This window comes from Tachypleus tridentatus, chromosome 2 (genome assembly GCF_004210375.1).
Source record: "Tachypleus tridentatus isolate NWPU-2018 chromosome 2, ASM421037v1, whole genome shotgun sequence".
NCBI classification, from domain to species: domain Eukaryota; kingdom Metazoa; phylum Arthropoda; class Merostomata; order Xiphosura; family Limulidae; genus Tachypleus; species Tachypleus tridentatus.
The window spans coordinates 117,082,608-117,094,221 of record NC_134826.1 but is presented as its reverse complement, the minus strand read 5'-3'; the positions used below and the strand labels follow the sequence as shown (position 1 = coordinate 117,094,221).

Sequence of the window (11,614 nt, the reverse complement as noted above, 5' to 3'; positions counted from 1 at the left end):
ACTAGAAGACGAAAACGAGAAAAATAACTATATTTCGTCCTATTATACAACAAAATATAAAGCTTTAAAGACAGCCTACACCATTAAAAATATTTCAGAATTAAAATAAAGTCAACGGTTCCTAACCCTAACATATCACTTAACAAAAATACTGCTCTCGGGAGACTATAAAGATAAAGAATTCGACAGAGCGATAAATTGAATGTCCCAGTAATCAGGAAGAAAAAATAATATAACATGGTGTTTTAAGCCCTAAGTTGAATAACCCTATGAATATTATGAGAAAATATTAACAAACTTCCAACTTTAAGAAATATCAAAAGGAATTTGGAAGAATCTAACATTCAACAGTACGTCCCAGCACGTACACATATGGTATACTTTCAGTTCACGAACAACTTAACCCTCTCTACCCATAGTTAACTAGACATATTCATAACGCGCTGCTTAACTGTAGATATTTTGTGGACGTGTTATCACTTTTAACAGATAAAATATCCCCAGATGTAAATATTTCACTCCACCTTGTATAGATCATAAAGATAACCATGATAATCCCTCAGAATGTAATGATATAGACAAGGAATTTACTGACTACCAACAATTAAAACACTGCAGGTTCTGCATAAACAGCTTCAAAACAATAAAACTCTAAAGGATATACCTAAAGTACAATACACACACACATAGCCTATTGTCTAGTTTTGTGTTTGGGAAGGAAAGAGAAACAAGCTTCCAAAATTAAGGAAAATATTTTCAACAATAAAAAGAAGGCTTAGCTATGGGCATCTTTATATAATAAGGTACAGATGAAACACTTCAAAGATAATGCAATCAAAACTACTGCTTAAATATCCAGGATTTGGCTGAGGTATATTAAAGACTCCTTTGTAATAATAATAAAGCCATGCTTATATTACAGACAAGATCACAAAATCCATAAACCAATTGAGCTCATATCATCGACAAGGTAATAAATTTCATTCAATGACCTTTTTATGTGATCATGGTGATACGATATACTACAGTAGACCGTGTCCACACAACGTTTATAATGCTAAAAATCAGGTTTCTTTATTCGCAATGAACACAACACTGATAACCCATTGTGCAACTTTGCACTGAGCAACAAAAACAAGTTCCCAATCGAAAGGTTGGCTTCATTAACTGTTACTTGTTTCATTTACGTGTAAAACGTATTAAGTTCAAACTAGTGTAACATAAATGACTGAAGGAAAGAAAAATAAGGTGTACACATATACGAATTTATCATTGGGTTTTACTGTGCAAGAAAATCTTACTCAAACTGCTACAAAAAAATATATTACAAGACAATATTACATCTATAAAAATGTATATATATATTTATACACCCCCCAAATATATTACTATTGATTATTTCTATACGACTCATGAAAATACACTTAGTGTATGTATCCAACGTCTTAAAATGTGGTTTTTGTTTCCTTTTAGAATTTAAGAAAAAAATAATACACGTATAATATGATAACCTGCCCTTTCTGACTTAAGCTCAGTAATTGTTTTGTTACTTGTTTTAAATTATCTGTCATGGATAACAACGATGTGATCAAAACTACAAATTAGATACATGTTTGTTATCGTTAGCTAATGACTGCTGTCAGCTATGAATATTTCTTCTACTAATGGCTTCATGTATCTTAATACGATACACAGTTTTAAGAGTGAGTTTGTTTCATTAAATCTAATTAGCCTTTTTTTTTTACATCATTTTAAATTCCGAAGCCTCCTGCACCACTCACCCGTGACTCCAGAGTGATCACTTGTTTTTATCATCTTACATATTGAGAATTAGTCACTCCGTAGCGATTATTCATGTAGTACTCGTAAATATATTGTTTTATTAAATTCATTTAACTATGTTTAGATCACGAGGACTGCTATTATCAATGGAGGCTTAGATTAAATTAGAAATTCATTCTTAATCTACATGAGTCATACTGTTAAAAACAATTAAATCACATTTATCTTTATTATTTTATTACAAGTTACAGCTTTTACAGTACGGATGCCATGTGCTCTAAGTTATAATAAATAATATATGTTAACAGAGAGTAAACTCAAAATGAAACCATGTTATTCGTTGATATTGACAAGAAGAAAAAAATCGATACATGTTGTAATTTCTTATTAAACATTTTTGTGTAAACTCAAGGGAAATGCAATAAATGTAGAGTGTGTCTTTGTAAAACTCACATTTACGACATGGCACACACGTATTCACAAACATGAAGCATGCTGGTACGCATCATTATTAGAAAACTTATTGTTGTTGTTTTTTAAAGAGAATATGCAGTAGGCATATAGCAGTTTTAATGTTTCAATGCTTTCACGAATATTACTTTCCTCCAACGCTTCATAATGTGAACATTATATCTTGATTTTCGAGGTTTAACATAATTTGAAAAACCTAAATTTGAATCATTGTACCATGAAAATTCTACAATATTTTATGAACACTGTTACTTTCCAGTGGTTCATTGGAAAGCTTAAAGGTATATACACTATAATTTGAGGTTCGTAACGCTTAAACAAACAAAATTATGTTGTTCATTATTTAAATTTTGGAATAAAAGATTCTGTTAAATTAAATAAAACATTTAAGGTGTTTAGCCATGTTAATATTGAAACTTACCATTAGCAGCAATATCTTAATAATTTTAGCACCTAAAGGAACTTTGTTGTGTAAAACAACTGTTTTTTGTTGTTGTCGTATTGAACAGTAGTTGTGATTAGTTATTGCACTCTTAATTGTAATATTTTTGTGGTTTATTCACATTCCAGCATTGTTTTCCTTGTTTGCAAGAATACATAGCTATTCCAGGACCTGTATATGGAGACTAAATGTTATCAAATAAATCAGATTTGAATAGATCTGGATCGTGTAATTACTCTCTGATTTTGACACCATATTTTGATAGAGAAAAAATTATTTAAACAGTTTCTTTAAACTGTTTAAAAATTCAGTATCATACATTTTAGATACAAAAGGCATAAAGTATTGAATTATGATGGAAATTTCCTTTTATAAATTTTGTTCTCTGTTGCCATCTGGTGGAAAGTTAAGATTAACATTTGTATAATTCCTAACCAGAAGTTCTATATTTACTAATGTGCATTGAAAACCTTTAGGATATCCATATCAAATCACACTTAATATAACCAAAGTATTTTGAAAAAACTTTACCATAGAATTACCACAGATTTTCAATTGTACTGCGGCCTATTGTCATCACCATCTATGAAATTCGGCTGTTTTGTTTTCATATTTCAAAGACTATCGAAAGTTTGAAATGTGAAGATCATATGGCAATTAAAACGAGCTTAAACGTTTATTAATCTACACAAGTAAGATAACTTTATTATTGTATCTACAAATATATTCACGATGCCTCACCATATAACATATATTTTCAAGAAAATTATTAATTAGATATATCTGTTTCTACACTGATTTGTGTTCTTACAGTTACAAGTGTTTTCTATGTGAATTTTAAACAGCCGTAACCTGAATGGGTATGAGGATTGTTATTACAATGGTGACGTAACGTTTCTATCACAGCGGCGGTGCGAGTTTCACTGTGTTAGTCAATACAGTATAGTGAGTCGCTCTTACCGGTTAACACCATTGTTTCTTCACTCGATCTGAATAAAACCATACAAACACTGTTAAGCTAGACTTTAGCTCCTCAAGGTAATATTGGAGTTTCTGAATCGAGTTGTATTTTTTCTATTTGGCTATGGAAAACTTTTATCCATTTAATCTCCAAACCGAAAAATTTATCAATTATTCGGACGATGATAGAACCGCCAGTAAGACCAGTAATCTCACTCACCAAGAAGATAGTTTGTATGAGGTCCCAGTTGGTATAATTACCCTGCTATCCATTTGCTACGGGTCAATATCTCTTGTAGCAGTGATTGGTAATTTTTGTGTCCTGTGGATTGTCGCCACAAGCCGCCGAATGCAGACGGTCACCAACTTCTTCATCGCTAACCTAGCCTGCGCTGATATCATTATCGGTATTTTCTCTATCCCTTTCAGTTTCAAGCTGCTCTACTTCAGCGCTGGGTTTTACCCAACTTTATGTGCGCCTTCTGTCCATTTGTTCAGGTTCTGTCAGTCAACGTGAGTATTTTCACTCTGACAGCTATTGCTCTTGACCGCTACCGGGCAGTTATGTCTCCGCTGAAAGCCCGCACTTCCAAATTCCGGGCTAAGCTGTCCGTACTCGGTATTTGGGCTTTTTCTGCAACTCTTGGAGTTCCCAATGCTGTAGCTCTTCGTGTAAGTTTATTAGGTGACCCTGCCACTGGGAACAAGACTAAACCTTTCTGTCAAAATTCTGGTTTGTCACCTTTAGCTTGGAGAACGTACAACCACATTCTGGTCTCTCTTCAGTACTTTGTGCCTTTATTTATAATAAGTTATGCTTACATCCGGATGGGCATACGACTGAGGCAAAATCAGACTCCAGGTAATGCTGAGGGACAGCGTGACGCAAATATTCTTCGAAATAAGCAGAAGGTAATTTTTCATTTTTCATATTAATGAAATTATTCATCTACTGTTTATGAAAAAAACTGTCGATTTATGTTTTTATAATATTTTTTCCATCTTGTTGTGTCCTTTTTTATTCTGACTCATATTTTAGCAAGTTCATTTTTCAGTGTTTAACAAACATTACTTGTGATAGATCAATGATTCTTTTCTGAGTGAAAGGATAATTAACCATATAATTAACCATCTATATCTATAGAAAAGAGAATACTAACACATTTCACTTAAAACCCAATTGTATTTGAATTGTCTAAAATTGTACATTTTAGTTCTGTGTATCGCGTGCCTGAACACAGAGGTAACGAAAAAACAACATTGTATCTGTGTCACTGTTTCCTCAATTGCTTCACTGTAGTAAATTTGGTCAACCATGCTTGATATCTCTGGGTGTAGTATATCAACTTAAGTTGGTCAATAACGTGTTTTATTATTGTCTGTTATTAGTATCAGATATTGTGCCTAGATGTAGTATCTAATAAAATCAAAATATCAGTTTAATGTTGTCTGAATGTTAACAGTCCTACAGACTATATACCTGGAGTCCAGTGGTGTACTAGTGTGGTCTCTCAATTTATAATACTTTATCGTGTATTGTTTATCTTAGACCGAAATGTTGCGCTGAATTAAATTAAAATGGATTAATAATTTTTTATGTCTTTAATATATATTTACTGCGAATTGATCCAGTTACCACAAATCAAAAGAAATGAATACATGAATTTTTTTAATACCATATTTCATAATATTTTGAATAATTTTATTAGCAAAAACTGCTTTCATTAGATACTTATGGTTTGTTTTGGTTTGTTTTTGCCTATTTGTTTTGAATTTTGCACAAAGCTACACGAAGGATATCGGCACTAGCCGTCCTTAATTTAGCAGTATAAGACTAGAGGAAAGATAGCTAGTCATTACCGCCCACCGCCAATTCTTGGACTACTCTTTTACCGACGAAAAGTGGGATTGAAAGGCGAGCAAGTTGGGTGTGACGGGGATTCAAACACGCGACCCTCAGATTACAAGTAAAGTGCCTTAACCCCTGGCCATGCCGGGCCTTGTACTCAGGGCATATTTACTAAGACTACTGGGGCCTGGCATGTTACGAAAAACAGCTTATTTTTTCTTTTCCTGTTGACAAATAACTATATGAAATACATTTGTAATACACTTATAGTACATTTTGTAAACGGCCAGACACGTATGGTATTGTAAAATAACAACGAAATAACATAACTTTATTCAGTCAATTTAATATTCACAGACGTCTTTATAAATATTAATTTATAATCCCAGAAGTAATATTCTTCAGTATGTTTGTAGTGCGATGGTTTGTGAATCACGTGCTATCATTACTCTTTGTTAAAAAAATAGTTTAAGAAAATTTTCAATCATTTTGAGACCGAAAAGAGTGGTAATAAGTTTTATGATACAAATAGTTTTAAGAAATAATGGGTTTTTGCTAAAATAATTTGAACAAATACATTTTTAACAGATTCTCGACAGTTCCTTTGTTTCTAATTCATCCCACAGGAACGTCTCTTTTGTCACAGGATGTTTTAAATAAATTCCAAACTGCATATACTTTTTTTTGTCTGTCAGATTCTACGTAAAAATCCTGGACAAATTATCTTTTATATCATCTGTGTTATATTACTTCAACTTTTTTATTTGTGTACGAAAAATAAAACAGAACAGATTAGTATATATAGAGTCCCGAAATCGACAGGTGATCATGATTTATCTTCCCATAACAATTAACGCTATTTTATCAGTGTTCGTTTATGCTGGTTGAGTTTTGACAAGTCAATCTTGAGAACCTAGCACATTGACTATTATAGCAGCTTGTCAAAACTGAAAATAATGATATTTCAGCTTAGCTTTTTCTTCCAAAGAATATTAAATTATTGCTCGTCAGAAATTCTGAAGTGTGCATTTTCTATGAAAAATTAGATGAAATTGAAAGCAGGCTGAGTTTCGTGTAAATTCTTAAAGCAGTTTTAATTTTAAGTTTGTGTATGACAGTCTTGTGTGTAAGAATTGTTTATAGATTCATAAGATAGTTAAAAACGTTAATACTCCACAGTTTTGTTGTAAATTTATTCTTACAATATTTTCCAAAACAGGAACTAACTAGAATATTGAACTTATTGTTCCAAGTTATCGTCATTTCTCGTTTTAAACATAAAAGCTATATTGTTTACAAAATTATTATGTGTTGAAACAAACGTTTTAAAACAACGTTTGCAACCACATATACAAAGACAGATGTGTCAGTTTTGAATAGTGTTATAAAGTAAACCTGTTTTTAAAACCGAAATGTTGTTAAAAGTAAATATGTCGTCATTAATTTTTTTTTTCTCTTGATACAGAAAGGCAATAAATCATACTTAAAGCTCAAACATACTGATATTATTATTATTGTGTTAAATATCATTTATCAGGTAAAAATATTTTTTCAAATGTTATCATATATTCAACTTTATCAAATTATCAAGACCAATACGACATAAAATGTAAGCTATTAGTCTATCTATTATAATCTTCCACTGCTTACTTTAAGTTTAAATAAATGGCCTGGCATGGCCAAGCGCGTAAGGCGTGCGACTCGTAATCTGAGGGGCGCGGGTTCGCATCCCCATCGCGCCAAACATGTTCGCTCTTTCAGCCGTGGGGCGTTATAATGTGACGGTCATTCCCACTATTCGTTGGTAAAAGAGTAGCCCAAGAGTTGGCGGTGGGTGGTGATGACTAGCTGCCTTCCCTCTAGTCTTACACTGCTAAATTAGGGACGGCTAGCACAGATAGCCCTCGAGTAGCTTTGTGCGAAATTCCAAAACAATCAATCAAGTTTAAATAATAATAAAATCTAAAGTTCTTAATTAATATTTGAAAATAGTGTGAAAATATTATATTTATGAAATATTGAAGAACTCATATATTTCATCTTTTAGTATTTGGTTTAAAAACAACTTTCAGTAAATTGTCTCAATAATTATAAATTTACTCCCGTTGCATTTTTTCTTAGGAAAGTTGCCCGATATTTTGATTTAGTGTAAATATTACCAATGTATAGAAGTATTTGACAAACAGAAACATCAAAATTTAATAATAATAGAATGTTTATTCAATTATCGACATGTAAAAATATGTGTTACTTTCTGTTCTTAGCTGTAAGTTAAAGATCTATTTAGTTAACTCAATTTTGTGAATAGCTATTTCTTGTTTCATTTTGTTCAAAGCGGACGTAAGTCTATCGAAGCGAAAAATTATTTATGTTTTTTCCTCTGGTTGAAAAAGAAGTATGCTGCACTAAATTATTTACTTGATCAAATGTATGAAATTTATTTACTGGCGACTTATTCGTGTAAATTGAGCATATTTAAAATGATATGTGTATTTTACTTATGCGCATAAAAACACTTTTTTCTTATTCTTCACAGTTATTAAAGTAACTCAAGATTGTCTCATATTACGGCATTGGCCCGTTTAGTGTTTAGTGCTGTCGCTTTACCAAAAATGGTTGTTTTGAATACTTTTTCACGGTTGAGAGGAACTAAGGTAGATTTACCTAAGGGGTTGACATTAACAATATCGATGCTGCTTGCGTGAAATAAAAATAAAGTTGTAAAGATAGGTATATTAAGAATAGATTTCCAATAGTCTTTACTTACGATTGTGAATAACATATGCATAGTTTTTTTGTTTCTCCATTTTCGAGTGTTTTTTTCTAGAATGAAAACCACATATATCTGCACAAATTTGCAAGTAAAATAAAAAATTGAAGGTTGAAAAACATGTATAGTTGGTGGGCATTGGTTTCTGACAGGGTTTGATTCTTTCTTTGTTATACACAGAAGTGTATAATTTGGGCTGAAATCTTTATAACAAAACGGAAATAGCAAATAATGAGTAAAATACATACTTAATGTTGCATTCGTTTTTTAGGTAAAATGTCTATTACGATAAACTCGTGTGAGGCTGTCAGTTTAAAACGAAACTTATTTTCGAAACTTAATACACCGCTACTAAATGTTTTCATCAGGTTGGAAAAATGTTTCGAATATTTAAGAGTTATAATTACAGTACATATTTCGGGAGTAAGTTTATTAAACAAAATAACCAAAAGTTTGAAGTCGATTTTTTTTCCTCTTTCTTTGTTTTTGCTAGTGGTTTATGTTGTAGCGATTTTTACTTATAAAATCTTTTAAGCTAAGACCACTAACAATCAAAACAAAACATGGTACTGTGATTGGGATGACAATTATTTAAAACTAATTATTACATATTTCGAATTTTGATTTCGTTCCATTTAGTTCATGACCATTTAGAAATATTTGAATATTTTTAAACTTTGTTTATTTGTTTTGAAATTTCGCGCAAAGCTACACGTCCCTAATTTAGCAATGTAAGACTAGAGGAAAGGCAGCTAGTCATCACTACCCACCGCCAACTCTTGGGCTACTCTTTTACCAACGAAAAGTGGAATTGACTGTATATTATAACGCCTCCACCGCTGAAAGGGCGAGCATGTTTTGTGTTACGGGAATTCGAACCTGCGACTCTCAGATTACGAGTCGAGCGCCTTAACTACTTAACCATGCTAGGTCCTTGTAAGAAGCACCGAAATACCCAATTAAAACGTTATCAACATAAAAATATTAAGTACATCAAAATATATCTAAAACCATTATATAAATCTAACATCTAATATATTTAAAGCATCAGACTTCATCTATGGCATACAGTCGTTGCAAAAACTCATATACTTAACGATTTACATGAAAGTTGTATAAAATTATCCTTTCCAAAAGTTGATTTTTTTTTTTTTGGACAACTGAGTTTAGGTAACAGAAGAAAAACTGTTTAAAGATTTTTAACTGAATGTCTCTTAAAATGTAATTATACAACTGGAACATAGTTAATAAGATTTTGGGTGATTGTTCTCAAATAAAACTATACAGTGGACTAATAATCAGTGATGTTGAGAAACCTCACTTGTTGAGAAATATATATGCAAAAACGGCTCGTTTGGGTTGAGAAAATATTTTACGTAGAAGAGCGAACAACGTTTTGACCTTCTTCGGTCATCGTCAGGTTCACAAAGAAAGAAAGAGGTAACTGACCAGAAGCTGACCACATGTTTGGAAGGGGAAGTGTAACTGAGTGTCGAAATGTAGAGGGCGGTGTTAGATGTTTGAATATATATTTTATTATTATTATTATATTTAATACAGGTATAAAGGTGTTCCTTTATATTGGTTTATTTTGGGTTTAAGTTCTTGTATAAGTAAGGCTTCTTTAATTTTGCCTTTGTTTATGTTTGTTTCTTTATTTAGTATTTGAGAGTTTTCTATGGTTATGTTGTGTTTATTTGACTTGCAGTGTTCGAAAACGTGTGAAGGTGACTTTTTATGTTCTTTGAATCTGGTTTCCATTTTTCTACTTGTTTCTCCAATATAGAAGTCGTGGCAGTTATCACATTGTATTTTATAAATAATGTTGGTGTGGTGTTTGTCAGTGTAGTTTTTACATAGTATAGACCTCAGTTTTTTGCCTGGTTTTGAATAAATTTGGTATTAACTGGAATGTCATATTTTGTTACTAGTTATTGCCAAATGTTGGTTATTTGTTTGCTGATGTCACGAATATATGGTATGCAGCAGTATATGGTTTCGTGATTTTTTGATTCGTGAGATATATTTACTTTTGTTGGTTGATTTTGCTTTCTCTCGAGGTGTGTGAGTATAATGTTTTCTACGGTTTGTGGAGGAAACTTATTGATGTTGATGAAGTATTGTTTTATTTTGTCTTATTCATCGTTAATTTTATGTGGTGAGCATAGTTTTATGGCTGTGTTTATTTGGTTTCTTAGTATGTTGAGTTTTTGTTTTGTTTTATGTGCTGAGTCCCAAGGAATGTATAGTCCAGTATGGGTGATTTTTCCGTGGATTTCTGTTTTAAATTGTGTATCAGTTCTTGTAAGTTTGAGGGTAAGAAATGATATTTGATTGCTTTTTTCCTGTTCACATGTGAAGTTAATGTTAGGATGTATAGAGTTAATGTGATTGAAAAAATTAAGTATGTGTTCTGTAGATTTGAATCCCGCAACCGTATCATCTACATATCTGTACCAGTATAGTGGTGGATGTAATGCTGTGTTAATTGCTTGTGTTTCAACTTGTGTCATAAAAATATTGTCTAGAACTGTTGATAGTGGGTTGCCCATGCTTAGGCCATTTGTTTGCATATAGTTTTGGTTGTTGAACATGAAATTTGTCTTCATCGTGGTGAATTCTATTAGGGTTGCTAATTGGTTGCTGGGAATTTCTATAGTTGGGTTAGGGTCTCGGATATAGAGTTCTAAGGCTATCTTGCAGGCTTCAGTGGTTGGAACTTCTGTAAAGAGGGATATAACATCGAAACTGGCCATTAAGGCTTTGTGATTAAGTTGATTTAGATTAGACTTGAAATTAAAAGAGTCTTTGGATGAGCTGGCTGATGTTACATATTTGGAGAATGCCCATGCTATGTATTTACCAAGATTCTAATTAAACAATTCATATATGGACATTATTGGTCGTAATGGACAATCTGGTTTATGAGGTTTGGGGATGCCGTATATTTGTGGTGTGCGTGAGTCGGTTTTACATAGGTAGGAATAAATCAACATGTTTTGATTTCTATGGTTGGAATGTACTTAGGTGCTATTGCGAAGTTGAGTCCTTTGTTAAGTAGATGTATCTCGTCTGTGTTTAATTGTCGGTCGGATCTGTTAATTATGAGGTTAGTCAACGGTTTGTCGTGTTGGTGTCTTTTCTGTTGTTTGCATCTTAGTTTTTCTAGTTTTTTGTTGTGGCAGATCTTTTTGTCTCTGTCGTTCTTAGTATTGAGTTGGTTTATGTTTCGTTGTTTAAGTCCGTAAATCTCTGGTTTAATGCAGCATGCCAGTTGATGATCTAGGTTCATTACAAGTAGAAAAATTCTAATCCTGGATGATCTTTCTATATAATTCTT

At 32.2% G+C, this 11,614-nt stretch overlaps 1 pseudogene across 1 annotated transcript in view; it reads left to right on the top strand.

Moving 5' to 3' along the window:
- The first annotated feature begins 3,720 nt into the window (after positions 1 to 3,720).
- Positions 3,721 to 11,614, top strand: part of LOC143245583 (RYamide receptor-like) — a 48,254-nt pseudogene continuing 40,360 nt past the window's right edge. The window contains exon 1 of the transcript XR_013025643.1: positions 3,721 to 4,567. The product of XR_013025643.1 is annotated as an RYamide receptor-like (transcript). The remainder of the gene's footprint in view (positions 4,568 to 11,614) is intronic.